Below are 19647 nucleotides of genomic sequence, written 5' to 3'. Positions count from 1 at the left end.
TTCTCTGAACAGAGCCTAGAAGATTTTTGGGAAATTCACTTAAGACAGAGGAAATGGCATGAACAAGCATAGCCTGCCAAGAGCATTTCTTGGCAAGAAAAAGCATAGCCTCAAAAACAGTGCACTGACTTCAGGTTCTAATGAGTAGTTAAGACCACTTGTGCCGCTGGACTAATTCTGAGGAGTAAGACTATAAGGCTAGTAAAGCCACTTGGGACTAAATAGAAAAATGACCACTGTCAGGTTAAGAAGTCAAGGACCTGTTTTCTCAAATCCTGGGATGTCACTGAAGGATTCTTTCCAGTGGTCATTACACATGATAGGAAGGGAAGGAAAATCTCAATATGGGTGGAAATAGCATAGAATGATAAGGACCTAATCCAAGATGCTGAGAGGATGGAAAAAACAAAGATATTAGAATTCATTTTATCAACTACTTAAAAAGTAACAGAAATTGAGTTTCCCTGAATGATTCAAGTAGGTCTAACTTCAACTTTTAAAATGATCTTGACTGTCCCATAAGCTCCCCCAAGAGCAAAAACCATATCCCAAACTAGAAAAATACATTGCCTAGCACATTGAAAGTGCTCAATACATACTGTTGGCAAATGAATCCTTTTAAATATTCCAAACATTGAAACCTCTACGATAATACAATGTTCAAGGTAAAACATGTAGGAAAGTTAAAAATCATTTTTCCTTCCTGCTGAGTGGCCATTTTTCACAATATACGCCAAGTTTTGAATTTGCTCAATTTAATATTTTAAAAGATTCATTTGCAAAAGCTATCTCTATCTCTAGCTTTACCAAAAGAGTCAGATAGAAATTGCTCTAGAAAGTTAGGAATGTTGCCACCTCAGTTGCTAAGCCCTTGTGTAATTTATATATATATTTTTAGGAATCTATCATTCATTGTGTCCTTTGCTGTGGCAAAAGAACACCTGCTGTATGACTCATGAATATTACATGAAAAAAATTAAAGAGTAAATTAAATCCAGGTCATATATGTAAGTTTTATCCAAGAGTACAAGATGATTTCATAATAAGATAACTTGTATAATTATTAAAATAATTAAAATAACTTACCACATTAAGAAATAAAGAAAACAATGAGTACTTCCTAGGCACTAAGCACAATTCTTAGCCCTTTCTACATATTAGTTCTTTTAATCCTCTCAGCAACCTTCTATGGTAGACACTTGTTATCTACATTTTATAGATGAGAAATTTGAAATATAGGGAAGTTAAGTAATTGTCCAATATTACACTGTAGCAAGGAAGGGGCAGAACTAGGAGCTGAACTCAGGCAGGCTGGTTCCCGAGTCAGAATTCCAGTTAATAAACATAGAAAGAATAAAAGAAATGGAAATCACCACTAGAATACCACAATAATAACTGCTACAGGCAAGGTCAGTTGAATGCTAAAATTAATGAGCAAAACTTTAAGGAGAAACAGGACATTTGCACAACCTCAAAATAAATCCCTCAGAATATTTATTAACTATTATGGTAGTTTTAATATATACTCACAAATCATTTGATATTTTTCCCTCTCCTTCCCTTGAATGTGAAAAAAGAAAAACAGAACTGTTACAATGGATAAGTCTGGCAGACACTACCTAAACTGTGTAATCAAGGTTAATGTGTTGATATGGATATCGTGTGCCCCCAGATATGATGCAATGACACAACATCTCTGTGGTATTCTTCCTTCAAAGTCCATAACCTCAGTCTAATTGTGAGAAAACATCAGACAAACCCAAATTGAGGGACACTGTATAAAATACATGGCCATTACTCTTCAAAAGTGGCAAGGTATCGAAAAACAAGAAAAGACTTAAAAACTGTCACGGATTAGAGTAGATTACGTGACAAGGAAATGTAATGTGGTATATGGATTATGTCCTGGAACAGAAAAAGAACATTGGTGGGAAAACTGGGGAAATCTGAATAAAGTCTATAGTTAATAGTATTGTGCCAATGTTAATTTCTTAATTCTGACAAATGCATCATGGTTATGTAAAATGTTAACATTAGAGGAAGCTAGGTGAAGCATATATAGGAACACTCTATACTACCTTTGCAACTCTTTTGTAAATTTAAAATTATTTCATAATTAAAAGTTTTAAATTTTGGTACACACTTGTGAAAACAAATTTCAGTAAACCAGAAATAGAAAAATTTCTCAATCTGGTAAAGAGCATCTACAAAAAATGTACAGTAAACATCATCCTTAAAAGTGAAATATTCTCCCTTAAGATCAGGAAAAAGTAAGGATGTCCATTTTAACACTTCTGTGAAATACTGTTCCAGTGTTTCCAGCCAGTGCAATAAGGCAAGAAAAAAAATGAATAGAAATTAGAAAGACAAATTTTTTTTTTAACAGATGACATGATTGTAGCTTTAGAAAGATCTACAAACTACCAGAACTGAAAAGTGAATTTAGCACAGTCACTAAGTACAAGCTCAATATACAAAAATCAATTACATTTCTATACTAGCAAGATGGTTGGAAAATAAAATTGAAAAAAAGATACCATTTATAATAGTATCAAAAAACTCAAGTGGCTAGAAATAAATTTAATAGTGTGTAAGTCCTCCACAGTGAAAAACATAAAACAGTGCTAAGAATAACTGAAGAACTTATTCAATTAAGAGATTTACCATGTTCATAAATTGGAAGATTCTATTAAGATGTCCATTCTCCTAAAGTTGTTCTACAGAGTCAATGCAATCCCAATCAAAAGTCTGGTAGACTTTTTCTTTAAATAGATGTTGACAAGCTCATTCTAAAATGTGCATGGAAATGCACAGCACTTAAATAGCTAAAACAATCCTTAAGAAGACCAAAACTGGAGGGTTTACAGTACTATATGTCAAGACTTAGTATAAACTATGGTAATTAAGAAAGTGCAGTACTGATGAAAGAATTGATAAATAGTTTAAGTGGAACAGATTAGAGTCCAGAACAGACCCAAATATGTGATCATCCATTTTTAACAAAGGTCCCACTGCAATTCAATGGAAAAAGTAAAATCTTTTCAATAAATGTGTAGAGTAGCTAGATGACCACCTGGAAAATAAATACTGACCCCTGCCTCACAAAATCAACTGTAGATAAATCAAAGACCCAACTGTGAGGACTAAAACTATAAGGCTTCTGATGGAAAACAATAAGCAAATGTCTTCAGGACCTTGATGGAGGGCAACAACGAAGGTGGAAGAGAATTCTGTGGGCAGGGTACAAAAAAGCACTAACCTTCCACCCTCCACCCACCCCCGCCCCCCCCAAAAAAAACACTGATAGACTGGACTTCATAAAAACAAATCTGTTCATCCAAAGGCATTATTAATAGACTAAGTAGGCAAATTCAGACAGGTAGAAAATACTTGCAAACATGTATCTGATAAAGGTTTCCTATTCAAAATACATAAGGAACTAAAAATCACTAACAAAAAGATAGCCTAATTTAAAAAAGTGGCCAAAAGATTTACACAGGCACTTCATAAGAGAAATCTGAATGGCCATAAAAGATATAAAGGATGTTCAACATTATTAATATTCATGGAAATGCAATCAACTTACCCAAAGACCATCAATTCAGCTCCTTGGTATATATCCAAGAGATATGAGTATATACATTCACCAATGGCAGTTTCAAGAACATACATAGCAATTTTATTTATAATGGCCAAAACCTGAAAACAACTCCCATGCTTATCAACAAGAAAAAAGGATAAATTGTGGTATATCCTTATAATGCAATACTATAGAAGATACATCACTAAACTTTTTCTGTAAAGGGTCATATAATATATAGTTCAGGCTTTATGGGCCATATGGTCTCTGTTATAACTACCCAACTCTGCTGAATGGACATGGCTATATACAATAAAATTTCATATATGAAAATATGTTATGGGCTGGAATTGGCCCACAGTTTGTCATCCCTTGCAACTTATACATGCAATGTGCATGAACAAAAGAAAAGAAATATAGAAAGAATAAACTATATGATTCCATTTATATGAAGTTCAAGAACCCGTGAAAATAATCTATGGTGATAGAAGTGAGGAGAATAGTTGACTAGGGGAGAGGAATGGCTCTATGGATAGAGACAGGAGGGAACTTTTGCAGGGATGAAAATGTTTCTTTATCTGGGTGGTGATCACACAGGCATATACATATGTAAATTTCATCAAGCCATACATTTTATTCTTATGTCTTCATTGTTTTTAAATTATAGTTCAATGTGAAGAAGAAAACAAAAATTAGACAAAGATCAGAATACAGATCTGAAGAAATTATCTACAATTCAACAAGGTCAAAAATATGTATAATATATAAAAGCGAGATTAAAAGACATGGACGACAGAATGACAAAGTCTAACAGAAGTCTAATCAGAGTTCTTAAAGGAAAGAATGGGAAAAATGGAGGACAAGCAACATTGAAAGACATAAAAGATAAAACTTTCGAGAACTGATGAAAAACAAACCTTAGAGACAGGAACACAATAAATCCAGGATAAATGAAATGTCCACATCTAGACACGCTCTGTCATAAAACTGTAGAAAACAAAAGAAAGAGAAGATCTTAAAATCAGGCCAAAAAAAAAAAAAAAAAAGACAAATTACCAACCAATAACAGTTATTTGAACTAATTCTAACATTGAAAGTAGAAGTCAATGGAATGTCACCTCCAAAGGGCTGAGAAAGATACTGCCAACCTGGAACTATATGTCTAACAAAATCATCATTCAAGAATGAATGCAAAATAAAGACATTTTCAGATAACATTTGCCATCAACAGTCCCTTAATAAACAAGCTTGTAAAATATATATTTGAGGAAGAAGAAAAGAAAGATCTGAGATGCAAGGAGGAATGACAAAGAATTCATGAAAAGAAAAAACAGTGATGTCAAATTTATAGGAAAAAAAAATCAAAATGGAACTAAACTCTGGAAGACAACAACATTTAAGCTGGGAGATTAACTGGTGTCAAGGCAACTCATGCTTCTTGAATTATTCAAAACAAGAATTTTAAAAAAAACAAGAATTAATAAACTTTATATTAAGTTAGTATATTAAAATTTTGAAAGAAACCACTAAAAGAAATAAATTTGTAACCTTCATACTAGTCAAGAGGAAGGAAAATGGAATAAGAAAAAAACCAAAAGGTGGCAAAGAAGAGGAAAAAACCAGTAAGACAGGATAAAAACAACCCTAAAAGGTAATGCTAACTTTCATCCTAAATATATCAGTAATTACACTAAACTTAATTGGACTGATAGACCCAGTTAAAGGACAAATTGTCAGAGTGGATTAGAAAAAACTATGAGGTTTTACCTATTTGAAAGAAATATTCTAAGCAAATGCTAACTAAGGGAAAGGTGTGACTAGGAGATTATAAAACAAAATGGATTTTAAGGTTAACAGGCATTTGGGTGAGGAGGTGTCACTATAGAATGACAAAAGGTCCAATGCACAGAGAAGAAAGAGCAATTCCAAACTTGTATGTACTTTCAACTTTTATAAAGCAAAGTTGACAGAACTATAAGAAGAAATTGAGAAAATTCATTATTTTACTGTGATATTTTTATTACACCAATCTCAGTAATTGACAGATCAAAGAAACCAAAAAATTGGTAAGGTTAAAAAAGATTTGAACCTCACAGTATTTATGCTTCATCTAAGACATATACCTACCTTGCCCCAAAAGTCTGTGAATATATATTCTTCTCAATCATTCAAGGAGCAGTTGAAAAGCTAAGCATGAGGCCGTAAAGCAATTCTTAAATTTCAAAGAATCGGTAGCATAGAACCCTCATTTGCTGACTACACTGCAAGTTAAAAAATCAATAACAAAAGGATAACTCATAAAACTTTCCACATTTGGAACTAGAAAATACTTCTAAAAATCTCAGAGGATAAGAAAAAAAATTATAATGAAAAAATTTTTTAACTCTTAGAACTGAAAAATATACTACATATAAAACAAAAGAAAATAAAAACTGGTAGTATTTGCAGAAAGAGACAAATCAATGACCAGAGTACAGAATCCAGAAATGAGCCCAAGCATTTCTGGGAATGTGTATATGACAGAGGTGGCACTGCAAATCTCTGGTACTGGGACAATTACCACATGGGAAAAAGCAAACACATTAATCTTGATCTCATTGCATAAATAAAATATGTTCACCTATATATACATATACATGTCAGGCAAATTAAAGAACTAAATGTAAAAAATGCAAACTTTAAAACTTTTAGAAAACGTTTTCAAAATATATTTCCTTAATAGTAAAGAACATCTTAAGACACAAAAGCACAAAGAAAATATTGTCTGCAGTTTATATAACCAACAAAGGGTTTGTATCTTGAACAATGTTTTCTGATAGAAATTTCTGCAATGATGCAAATATTGTTATATAATATAGCACAATATAAAATAATACAGCATAATAAAATATAAGAGCCACTAGTCACATGCAGCTACTGAGCACTTGAAATGTGGCCTAGAGTGACTGAGGAACTGAAATTGTTGAAGTAAATATAACAGCATGTTAGGTTAGCATTTTAAACTCCTTGATGAAGGTCAATGAAGGTCTGTTATGTTTTCATATACTTTTCAGTAATTAATTTTTTTATAAAGAATTTGATTTTAGCTTATATTCTATATGAAACAATTTCAATTTTGTAAAAAATACGTAAAAGTCACTTTTCAGAAAGCAAGCACAGTAAAATGTTCACAGTATTATCTGTGAGTGATTTTTATTTTCTTCTAAATATTAAAAAAATTATTAAAGATTTAAAAAAAAATTCAATGAACACTGATGCATCCACAACAGAGTTTTGATATTATTTAAATTCCCTAGGTACCTCTTCCTGATCATGACTTTTCTTTTTCTTTTAAAGAAAAGCTGGACAGCTTCAGGTTTCTTCATTTTGTGACACCCATATTTTAATATACTTTGGGGGAAATTTAATATACAGACATTATATGTAGCATTTAACAGAGAGTTATAAAGCAAACACCCATGTCACCACTGCCCAGGTCAGGAGATAAAGGCATTTTCAGCATCCCAGAACCTTGCAGCATGTCCCTTCACATTCATATTCCCCCTCTTCATCCCCAGGAGGTGACCACTAACTTGATTTTTATGGTATTAATTTCTTTACAATTTTTCTTTACTATTTTTAATGCCTACACATGCACCCCTAACAACAGCTTTATTTCACCAGGTTCTGAATTTCACATAGATGGTAGTCTTCAGTAACTTGTTGTTTTTTTTTTTTTTTGGCTCAACATTATTGAGACGCATTTGTGTTAAGACACAAAACTACTTCATTCACCACTGAACTGGGTGGGTTCCATTTTATGACTGCAGTATAATTTATCTTCCTCCTTCAGATGGACATGAAGGTCGCTTCCAGCTTTGGGGTTTTACAAATAACACTATAGTAAACCCTCTTGTACACGTCTGCTTTTGTATATGTATGAAAATTTATCTAGGGCAGTGGCTTTCAAACTTTTTTGACCATGACTCATACTGAGGAATGACGTTTTACATCATGACACACATCTGTGTGTGTATAAAACTGAGAGGAAAAAAAGAAAAAAGAAAAGTTTCATGAAGCAAATACCCTATGACCTGAGACACATTCTGATATTTTCTATTCTGTTAGTTCGTGTTTTACAAATTCTGATCCTTATCCACTTAACTGATTTCACGACCCACTAAATGGGCTTCAAGCTTTGAAAAACATCATGCTACAGAATAAATACCCAGGAGTGGAACTGCTAGGACGTGCAGCACGGACGTCGGATGTTGTCAACTTTTCTAGATCCTTAACTTTAAGTAAATGTTCTTATCTAATTTACCACTCTATAACTTCAGAGCTAAAAACTGTGAAACATCAGCTCGTTTTATCTTTTCCTTTGGTCGTTAAACAGTATTAATCACTTACCATGTGCTAAGTATCCACTGGGCTCCGAGCGAGACTGATGGGTTAATACACAGTGGGGGGGGGGGGCGGGGGGGAGGACATAAGGGACCAGGACCTCAGTGAGGCCCCAGAAAGCTCACAGGAGGGGCCTCCGATCCTGCCTGGGGAGGGAGGGGTTAGAGAAGGATTCCTGGAAGAAGGAGGACCTAAGCTGAGTGTTTCTATTTTTAATTTTTATTGGTTTCCTAAAACATAAAAGTCACACATTTGTTGGGGGGAAAAAAAGTCAAAATTACAGGAGTATGTTTATTAAGAAGTAAAAAAAAAACCCCAGCACTGCCCCTAAAGTTTGATGCTGAGACTAAATAACCAAAGTTGCATTATCAGTTATCCTAGGAAAATTTTAAGAGCCCACATTTTAAAACAGTCTTAAGAGCATACCTGATAGGGTCCCTAATACTAAAGCATAAAGCGAGTCACATTTTCCATAATGAATGTAAACGCAAACATTTCATGTTTAGTCACATTATTACTTTTCACAGACTTTTTTCCTGGCCTTTTAGCAAGGTTAGATTGCCAGGTTTCAAAAACCGAGGTCTATTTACCGCATACCAACTATACACGAGCGCTTCAAAAAGTGGCATTAAAAACGACCAGGCGAAAGAATTTGTTGTTCGAGCCGACTTGGCTTACCCGGTGACAATTCGTCAGAGTTTCACACTTCGTCCCGAGGAGCCCCGGACCCCGTCACGTACACGGCGCGTCGGCACCGGCACACCCTCCCGAGCGCGGCACGGAGCCCAGCGCGGTCCTCGCTCCGCGGCAACGCCGCCACCCCGCCGTCCCCAGGCCGGCCGCGGCCCCACGGCCCCCGAGCGCGGCCGCGAGCCCCCTACACCTACCCTGCGGGGTCCGGAGCCCCCCGGAACTCAGGCGCGGCAGCTCGGGCGCGCCGCCTCCGCGGCCATGACGGCGACCCGGGGAAGCGCCCCGCGCGCCAAGGCCCGCGGTCCGCCGGGCTGGGAGGAGAGCCGCCCCGTCCGTCCGTCCGTCTGTCCGCCAGGAGAGTGAGGCCAGAATCCGCCCCAGACGTGTCTAAATCAAGGCTCGGGGCGGTACCGACGGGCTGAATGACAAATGGCAGATGCCGTGGGCTTTGCCGCCCTCGGCAGCCGCGAGGATGGCTGCGCCGAGGAGGCCGCGCACAGGCGGAGCCCGGGAGCCGGAACGGCGCGTCCGCGAGGAGGGCGCTGGGGCCCCTGGCGGGGGCGTCACGTGGCAGGAGGAGGCCCCGCTGGGGAGCCAGGGGGTCGGCGGCCTGGGCGGAGGAAGAGGACAGGCGCCCAGACGCCTGGCCGATTGAGTCATCCGTGTGGGCTAAGCCAAGGTCGCCCAGGTGCAGAGCTGGCGCAGGTAGACCCGAACCAGCCCGAAGCCCCGTACCGTATCGGGGGCTGTTCACTTAAGTCACCACCAGGATGAACCGCCCAGAGCCAAATCATAAATGAGAAACACGACAGATGCTAGGAGAACACTGCAATAGGCCAAACTTACCTCCTATTCTCCTATTCGTGCCGCGTGGAAATCATGGCAGCCTAAATGTGCCCACTGAATGTGAGCCAGGCACTGTGCTAAGCACTTCACAGGTAAATAAACGTAATCCTCACGACCACCTAGTGAGCAAAACTGCTCCTCCCGGTCTTATAGCTGCAGAGACTAAGGCGCAGAAAGATTAGACGGAAATTATTTTATAGCTGTGGAATCATTCTGCGTATGCTTTAAGTAATTTTAAAATGTTCTTTGGATTTAAGAAAAAGAAACAAGCAAATCTCCAGCGGTTGCTTTCTTCCCTACAAGAGACACGTCCCTAAAAGAGGCCTGTAAACACTAAGTAAAAAGACTTAAATGTTTCTAGGCCTTAATGTAACATGGAGTTCACTACAGGTTTCAGACAGTCCCATAGCTCTGAAATATGATGTAAGAACATCTCACACTTCTATCAATCTTCACCGCTATCTCCGGATTTCCATCGCTTGTATTACTTCTGGCTTACCAGCGCTTAGTACACTTACAACTGCTCCACCACCTTATTCTCCAAGATGGTCAGTCTTAATTCTATACTTAAATGAATTCAGTGTTCATCATAACATATCCGTTCCTGAATTATTTTTATTCATTGCTTGATGGACTGCTCTTTTGCAAGTTGTTTTCTTAAGGAGCGCTTATAATGTTTTATCTGCTTTTTATCTCTACACATTAAAAAACAACAACAACAAAAAAAACGGAGCAAGGCAAATATTTTGGATTCACACCTTCCTTCAACACCTAACAGAAAAAGAAGGTAGCTGCTTCACTGATTTTTGACATCATAGATTTCTGTGGAGAGAACTGAATCCTATGTGATTTTCCCTGGGAGGTGATTTGATTTTTCTGCTTGGATGCCTGAAGAATTCTTTATCATTAAAGTACCCTGTATATCCTTAACTGGGCTATGTCTCAGTGTCAATTATTCTGTATCAGTTTTTTTCCCCCGAGTATACAGTATGATATTTTAACTTAACAGATTCCATTCTTCTTAGTATAGTATCCCATTCATATTATATATCTGAATAACTTTATCTTTCATTGGTTGGCTTTTCTACTTCACAGTCACCAGTTGTTCTTATACTTGATCTTTATTTTTCCGTATCCATCTTCTTTTGATTTGCATTCACTGTGATTCTCTAAAAAATTCTGTTCATTGGTTTTTCTAGCTTATTGGATTAAAATTATGTTCTTTTGAAAATCGATTTTCTCAGCTATGCAATTTCCTTTTTCATCACATTCTCATATTGTCCTGGAACTACTTTGTGAAATCATACTATTTTTTCTGTTGAGTCAAACACATAAAAGGAATATAAATTTCTGTTCCTTTGTTGGGTTTTCTTCCAGACTTGGTTCTTCATCTGTCTTCTGCATGCTATTTTCCTTGCTTCTCACCCCCATCTCCCATGTTATAACATGTTTATACAACAGCTGTGACATACCTTTTATCTTGCTTATCCTTAAACGTTAACAACAGACCTTGTTTTTGCACTAACATACTGAGAGTGAACTCCCGGTGCACTTTCCTCTTCACCTGAGATGTGTTTGTCTTCCCTATCCAGAGCTTCAGTTTTAGGGCTGAGTGTTGTTTCTATCTACCTTTTCTGTGACCTGAGGGTTTTAGGTAGATGGGGGATTGCAGAACTCTGATTGAAGCTGAATACAGAGCTTGCTGGGGAAAATCAGCCATCACTTCTGAGGTTCCTTTAAGTCCTCACCAGTCCACCTTCAAGCCAGCCAAGGGAATATTCCATGCCTATAAGCTTCAGTTCATTTGCCCAGTTCAGCACAGTACCCCAGAAGGTGGCAAACTGTCTTGCTTTGGTCAAGATCCAACAGTGGTATGTAAAGGTTCCCTGATGTTTCACAAGGATGTCACTGACTTCTTTCCCAGTTGGAGGACATCTGTGAAAATTCTCAGGATTTGGTCTGATCATCTTTTTCCTCAGTATGTCTTGCAGCGGGGTGGAGGAACATAGACACCACACACCTGCAGACTCTTTGGCACCTTTGCTTTGCCATCACTTCTCACATTTTACATCATAAGGTTGTACTTCTTTGGTTGCGGTAGGTGAGGATTTTGTTTGTTAGTTTTTTGCTGTTTTCTCTGTGTGGTTTAGGGTTTTGATTTTGATTTTTTTTTTTAGTGCTTCTTTGTCCCATCTTTATCCACAAGTCATCAGTCAGACTGTCTCTCCTGTTGGTAATGAATTATATGAAAATCCTTTTCTACCTTTATTTCCACAAAGTTCTCTTGGAACATGAATATTTTGACCAGGCAACTGTGACACCCTCCTTTTCTCCAGGCCTTCCCTCAGTGACACATGCCTTGGCATTACAATGTGCCCCAACAAAGGTTCTAGAGCAAAGGTTGTAAACTCAAAGCTCTATGGAGTTTAAAACAAAAAAGAGCAGGATTATAGTAAAGTGAAAAGATCATTCTTTGTGTAAGGGGCAGATTCTATACAGCTCAGGCCAGCATTGCCAAGTGTATATAATTTTCAGGAAAAGCATGGTATATAGTGTTTCAATATAAAATTCCTTAATTTTGGAAGCACTATGGAAGCCAACTGAAGTATCTCTCAAGGCCAAATTGGACCAGTGAGTTACCAGCGTGGTCCCTGTTATAGAGAACCATTCAGGATAAATTTTACGATCATGGTTTTTCTCTTCCAAGTATTCTGAGATACAGTTTTGTTCTCCCGACTCTTCAATGACTTCCTAAAATGTCTTTAGCAAATATAAAGCAAGAAGATCCATGCTGACATATTTACCATTTGAAACAATGTGTTAGGACCCAACACTTTCACAAACAGGTGTCACTGGAGTAACAGCTATGATCATACTAAAATTAATACAATGAAAGCAGAGAGTCTATATAGATTATGACCATGTTAACAAAATAGCAGGAAAAAAGATTTTTCAGTTGATGCAGAAAAGGCATTTGACAAAATCCAACACCCATTCTTGGAAAAAAAAAAAAAACAACCCTAGGAAAAGAATGGAACTTCCTCAACCTGATACTGGATGTATTTGTTTCCTATGGTTGCTACAATAAACTACCATAAATTTGTGGCTAAAATGAGAAATGTATTCTCTCACAGTCCTGGAGGCCAGAAGTCCGAAATCAAGGTGTCAGCGAGGCTTCACTCCCTCTAGTGGCTCTAGAGGTGAATCCTTCCTCGCCTCTTCCAGCTTTCGGTGGCTGTTGGCATTCTTTGGCTTCCTTGGCTTCCTTGGCTTCTGGCCACATCACTCCAATCTCTGCCTCTATTTTCACACTGCCTTCTTCTATTTTCACATCGCCTTCTCCTCTATGAGTGTCGTGTGTTTTCTCCCATGTGCGTCTATCTTATAAGGATACTTGTCATTGGATTTAGGATGCACCTGAATAACTCAGGATGATCTCTCTTCATCTCAAGATCTTTAACTTAATTACATATGCAAAGACCCCTTTTTCCCAAATAAGGTAACATTCACAGTTTCAGGGATTAGTATTTGGATGTATCTCTTGGGGATCCATCTTTCAACCCTCTTATAATAGGCAAATTCACAGTCAGCTTTGTTGTGGAAATTGACAAGCTGACTTTAAACTTTACATGGAGATGAAAAGAACGTAGAAGAGTAAAAATGAAAAAGAGAAACAAAGTTGGAAGACTTACACTAACTGATTTTAAGGCCTACTACAAAGCTACAATAATCAAGTCTGGATCATACTGGCTTAAGGATAAATGGAAACATATATTAAGTCCAGAAATAGACCCACAAACATGATCTATTGATTTTGGGCAAAGAAACAACATAATTCCATGGGAAAAAGATAAATCATATGGGAACTGGTTATCTGTATGGAGAAAAAAAAACTTACACTTAACATCATACACAAAAATTAGATCACAGACCTAAAAAAATATGCAGGAGCTTCTATTACTGCCCTGTCCAATATGGTAGCCACTAGCCATATTATTGAGCACTTGAAATGTGGCTGGTCCAAACTGAAATGTGCTGTAAGGATAAACTATACTCCAGCTTTCAAAGACTTAGGATAAAAAAGAATGTAAAATATTTCATTAATAATTTTTATACTGATTACATGTTGAAATGAAAGTATTTTGGACGTACTGGTTTCAATAGAATATATGATTTAAATTAACTCCAATTGTTTTTTAGTTTTCTAATGTGGCTACTAGAAAAAGTTACATGTGTGGCTCACATAATTTCTGTTTGACAGCACCATTCCAGAAGAAAACATAGGAACAGGCAAAGATTGTTTGGTTAGGATGCAAAAAGCAATGACCACAAAAGAATAAATTGGTAATTGGATTTTACCAAAAATAAAACCTTCTGTTCTTCAAAAGAAAGCATTAAGGAATTGAAAAGTCAAGCCACATACTGGGAGAAAAATATTCACAATGGATATCTCTAACATAGAACTTGTGGGACTTCCCTGGCGGTCCAGTGGTTGAGACTTCACTTTCCAATGCAGGGGGTGTGGGTTTGATCCCTGGTCGGGGAGCTAAGACCCCACATGCCTCATGGCCAAAAAATCAAAACATAAAACAGAAGCATACTGTAACAAATTCAATAAAGACTTTAAAAATGGTCCACATCAAAAAAAAATCTTTTAAAAAAAAGTATTAACATAGAACTTGTTAGAGTATTTGAAGAACTCATACAACTCAATGATAAACAACGCAATGAAAATGCGTAAAGACTGGAAAAGACACTTCACCAAAGAAGACATATCTACGGCTGATAAGCACATAAATGACTCTCAACATCATTCCCTCAATGACTAACAGAAATTAAAATTATAGTGAAATACCATCCATACCAACTGGAATGACTAAAGCTTAAAAGACTGACAATTCCAAGTGTTGCCAACAAGGGAGAAAACGAGAACTCTCAGACACTGTTGGTGGGAACATAACACAGTACAACCACTCCGGAAGACTGATTGAAAGCTTCATATAACGTTAAACATACACTTACTGCATGACCCTGCAATTCTACTCCTAGGTATTCATCCAAGAGAATAACACGTCTACACAAAGACTTATACATGGACTCCTCTGGAGGGGCAGTGGTTGAGAACCCACCTGCCAATGCAGAGGACACGGGTTCGAGCCCTGGTCCGGGAAGATCCCACATGCCGCAGAGCAACGAAGCCCTTGCGCCACAACTACGGAACCCACGCTCTAGAGACTGCGAGCCACAACTACTGAGCCCATGTGCCACAACTACTGAAACCCGCACGCCTAGAGCCCGTGCTCCACACCAAGAGAAGCCACCGCAATGAGAAGCCCGTGCACTGCAATGAAGAGAAGCCCCCAGCTCGCGGCAACCAGAGAAAGCCCACGCGCAGCAACAAAGACCCAACACAGCCAAAAATAAATAAATAAAATAAACGTATGGAAAAGAAAAGACTTATACACAAATATTCCTATTAGCCCCAAACTGAAAACAACCCCAAGGGCAGTGATAAAATGAGCAAACTGATGATCATCTCATAGATAAATCTAACAAACATGCTGAGTAAAAAAAGCTACACATAAAAGAAGACATATGTACTATGTGATTCCATATATGAAATTTGGGGGGGGAATCTAATCTACAGAGTGACAAAAAGCAGATCAATGGTTTCCCAGGGTGGGTGGAGGGGAGCATGAGGGAACCTTGCAGGGTAACAGAAATGTTCTATATCTTGATCAGTGAGATGATTACATGGAGATACACATATATATATATGTCATACCTCCCTGAATGATACACTTAAAATAGGTGCCTCTTGTTATTTATGGACATTAAACGTCAATGAAGTTTATTAAAAATTTTCTATTCTTCCTTGCATGGAATGGGGAGAAAGAAATTACGGGAGACTGTTTTTCTCTTCATCCACAGCAGTTTGAATTAGAAACACCTTCTGCTTTTTGTTGACTTTTTCATTAGTACTGCCTTGTACTTTATCAATTCATTTTCTCACCTGGAGGATTTAGGCGGCAGAGATGAAACACAAATCCTCTGACTCCTAATCCAGTGTTCTTTCATTACACAGTGTGCATTATGTTTAACAGATTTAAACCATAACAACTTTATCTTCTAGTAAACTCAGCTCAATAAATATTCAATAGGTGCCTCTAGATTTAATTTTCTCCAACCGAAACATAACACTTTCAAATACGTATAAACGTACAGTTCTTCTAAGGCCCGTGGCTTCTGGCCAAACTACCTCTCACTGGCCATAGGCTAGCCTCTCAACCTTCAAGTCACTTCTCCTTTTTGAGAGACTGTAACTCTCGGCTCACGGGATTTCTTCCCCATTCCCTGCTCTTGTCGCTGTTTGCAGTGACTTCTTCGGCCAGGCATCACTTCCTCAAACAGCCCTCCATGAGAACATCTTTTTATATTTCCCAAAGCAACACTGACTAACGTCCATTTCTTTCTTCAACCGACTGATATTTGGTGAACGCAGTAAGCTCACCAGGTGACGTTTGATATATGTCAACATTTTTTACACTATGTGGCAAAGATTTTCTGTTACATGCATGTTGGAAAGTGCAACAAAATAATCATGTTGCTTAGCCATATATCAAAGACCGGGATGGTACATGAGATGGAAGAACACAGCCGCTTGTGGCTCTCAAAGAAGTTAGTAAGGCTGGCCCACTGATTTAAGCAGCTATGTGTTTTCTGTTTCTATAGTAAAATGTACTGATGTGATTCAAATTATACAAAGTGTGGATATGAATTTTCAAGTTTTAAGTAGGAAAATTCAGTGTCTAGCTTGAAATGAAAATACCACATTAAAAGTGAAAAAAACAACCCCAAACTTTCACCTTTTATTAATAAGCAACCAGGACCAGTCAGAAGTGATTTAAAATAGAATCAATGGCATCAATTTTCATTCCTGTTTCATGTGGCATGAAAAAAACTAAGCTGACAATGATTGACCAAAGGCTGGCCTTTGGAGCAAAGAAATAAAAGCAGTACACAAATGCCAAATATTGATAGTTATTCTAGTTTTCTCTCTACTATAATTAAAATTTCATCATAAAATTCAACTGCAATAAGCAAGATGATACAAGAAATAGGGAAGGTGGTAGAGGCTGTTCATAACTTAGGAGTACTAGCCACTCATTTTAAAGTAAAAGGATATGGGAGGCTGACTGTATCTATTTATCTTATCTCTCTTCCAGACCTCCGCCAAAACAAGGACATCAGAGGAGAGACATGAGCTGTCTTGGAGAGAGTTCAATGAATTTTGAAAGACGAAAAGCAAATGCAAGCGCAGTAACTGACTTAGGAATGGAGAAGAGGCCTCCCCCCCGCCTCGCCAGGGGCTGGACACTCAGCAGTGCCAGAGAGAAAGAAGTCGAGGTATGAGGCTGTCAGAAAAGCATTGGTTGCAAGTTTTTACTTTGCATACAGAACAACTGGGTGACCGGGTCCCTCCTGTAGTCAGGTAAACATGCCACCCTGACCCCCAGAGGAAACCAGAGAGTTCTTATCTGGATAAACTGAACTGAGAAAGATGCCGACTCCGAGAGCCATAAAGGAAGAGGATTAAAAGAGGAGAATTACTGAACATCTAAAGACTGAACGGGGGCACCATATATTATTTTGCTTTCAATCTATCATACACTTTTCATTAAAACTTTTTAAAAAACACTTAAAAATTAAAACAACAATGAACTGCCTTGCACTAATTACATAACTGCTTCATCCTATTCTTTACTGTTCATCTTATTTAAAATTTTCCTTTCCTTTTCGGAGTTAGCAGGCTGATAGCTTGAACTCTTAGTCCATGAACTTCACCAATAATTACACGTGATTATCAGAAGATATATTTTCCTCCTCCTCCCAAAATGTCCCCAGTGACTCTTAAGCTTTTGCTTTAACACATAAACTCCTACACCTTTACCCTAGAGGGTAAAAATGGAAGAATAGGATATTTACACAGTCTACATAGTTCCCAAGCATCTATCTCCCCACAAATTACTTCTTAATTTCAAAGGTGAAAACAGTAACTTTACAGTAAAGAAACCTACCAGATACCACCTCAGCCAAGTTATCAAATCTAGTATCGCTAATGATGGAACAAATCGAGTGCGCCTCGATGCAACACACTGATAAGAATACAACATAACGTCTGTAGTCGTCCTGCTAAAAACCCAAAATCCAAGTTTTACAACGAGGAAACAGACAAACCGAAACTGATGGATCTTCACAAAAAATGACTAGACTGTATGCTTCAAAAACATCAGTGTTATGAAAGACAAAGTAAGGCTTAAAAACTCTTCTAGATTAAATGAGATGAAAAACACTACACTGAAATGCAATGCTTGATTCTAAAAATCATGGATTGTTTTTCAAGCTATAAAGGCATCTGGAGAAACTTGAATATGGACTCTCCATGTAATAATTGTATCGTGACCATGTTAAATGTCTTGAGTATTATCATTGTGATGTGGTTATGAAGAATGTCATTGTTCCTAGGAGATAAATGCTGGGGTATTGAAGATTAAACAATCATAAAGTCTGACTTACTCTCAAACAGTTCAACAACATAATTATTATATATGAAAGTGTTATAAGGCAAACGTGGCAAAATGTTAACAATTGGTGAATCCACGCCAAGGGTACAGGGGAGCTCATTCTTTCCATTTTTTTTATCTTGAAAAGCTTCAAAACCACAAAAAATTATTAAAAACACAAGGTCAGATTTAACCATCTGATTATGATGCTCCCATATTCTGTTGAGAAACACTGGGAAAACTCCCACAAATGAAGACATTCATGAAGACGGATATTGCCTGATATCGCCAGGTCAGCTCAATCCTATTTGATGGGTAGCTTTTCTAAACTTTCATCCCTCTCTTCAAACTATCTCCAACACCCTCACCACCTTTCTACTTCCTGGAAAGCTGAGGTTATTGAGAACAAACTCTCACCACCTTCCTACTACCTATGAGCTTGTCTATATCACCCATCCTGCCCCTTCTTTTGTCCAGAGCTCCTTCCTCCGTGTGTCCTGTAAATTCTCATGCCCTCCCACCTCTTCAAAAGCCTTATTCCATCAGTCAGCGCCCATGTATCTCCTCAAACTCCCATCTTTAACTCTCCATTGGCTCTTCCTCCTCTATAAACAAACATATTAAAGTTTCTCCCAAATTAAAAAAAAAAATTAAAACCCAAATCCCAGATCACCTCCAGCTACATTTTATAATCCTGCTTCCCCTCCAAGCTTCTTGAGAGTAACCTCCACTTGGGCTTTCTACTTTTTCAGCATCCTTCATGCCTCAGTCTTGAACCCCCAGCTGTCAGCTATCCTGTCTCCATCACTACTCCATGGATGCCCTTCTGTACTCGGTAAGCCAATGGAAAGTCTTTTGTCTGGGGTCTCTCTGCAGCCTCTGGTGCTATTCCCCACTCCTTCCTGCTTGGAATAACCCTCTCTCAGTGTCAATGGTACCCTTCTCTCTGGGTTTTTCTCTTACTTCTCTGACCATTATTTCTGAGCCTCTTGGGAAGGGTAAGAGTTTCTACAAGGACGATTTTGCCAGGGAATTTCAACAATAGTCTCTTTCATAGGCTCCTGAAATGTCTTTGGTCCTCTGATATTCTCACTCAAAATACAACACCTAGGTGACCTCATCTAAACCAGCAGTAGTAGCAGCAGCAGCAACAAATTTATGCCAGGCACTGCACCAAGCACCCTTTAAGTTATATTAGTTTCTTTGACACAGCAATCCAAGTAGGTACTATTATTATCTACATGGTACACATGAGGAAACAAAGTTTAGGGAGGTTAAGAAACTTGCCAAAAATCTCTCAGCTAATAAGTAATGAAGTTCTAAACTCTCTCTTTCTGATTCCAGAATCTGTGCTATGCTACTCCCACAAAATCATTAAGATAAGACAACATGGGCATAATGGCAGAAGCCAGAAACAGAAACTAAATGGGTAATAGGACTTTCTGACTATGAGGTTTGAGTTTATAATGCATTGCACTAAAATTGAAGTTGAAAAGGGTCTCCACGTCCCGCATTTATTTGATAATACCACGGGATGGTGTAAGAGCCTCCACAAGTTCAATTTCATCAGGAAATTTTAGC

At 37.9% G+C, this 19647-nt stretch overlaps 1 protein-coding gene across 6 annotated transcripts in view; it reads right to left on the bottom strand.

Moving 5' to 3' along the window:
• The window catches only part of PLAGL1 (PLAG1 like zinc finger 1), a 65921-nt gene extending 56753 nt beyond the window's left edge, over positions 1-9168 (bottom strand). For 5 of the 6 annotated variants that reach the window (XM_067701879.1, XM_067701883.1, XM_067701877.1 and 2 more), the window contains exons 1-2: positions 8851-9168; positions 4498-4567 (exon numbers count right to left, since the gene is read on the bottom strand). The gene's annotated coding sequence lies outside the window, so the exon portion shown is untranslated. The remainder of the gene's footprint in view (positions 1-4497; positions 4568-8850) is intronic. The other variant, XM_067701878.1, reaches the window with a different exon arrangement.
• Positions 9169-19647: the final 10479 nt, after the last annotated feature.

This window comes from Pseudorca crassidens, chromosome 13, assembly GCF_039906515.1.
Source record: "Pseudorca crassidens isolate mPseCra1 chromosome 13, mPseCra1.hap1, whole genome shotgun sequence".
Lineage (NCBI taxonomy): Eukaryota > Metazoa > Chordata > Mammalia > Artiodactyla > Delphinidae > Pseudorca > Pseudorca crassidens.
Note: the sequence above shows the minus strand (reverse complement) of the source record. Positions and strands in the feature narration are given on the sequence as shown.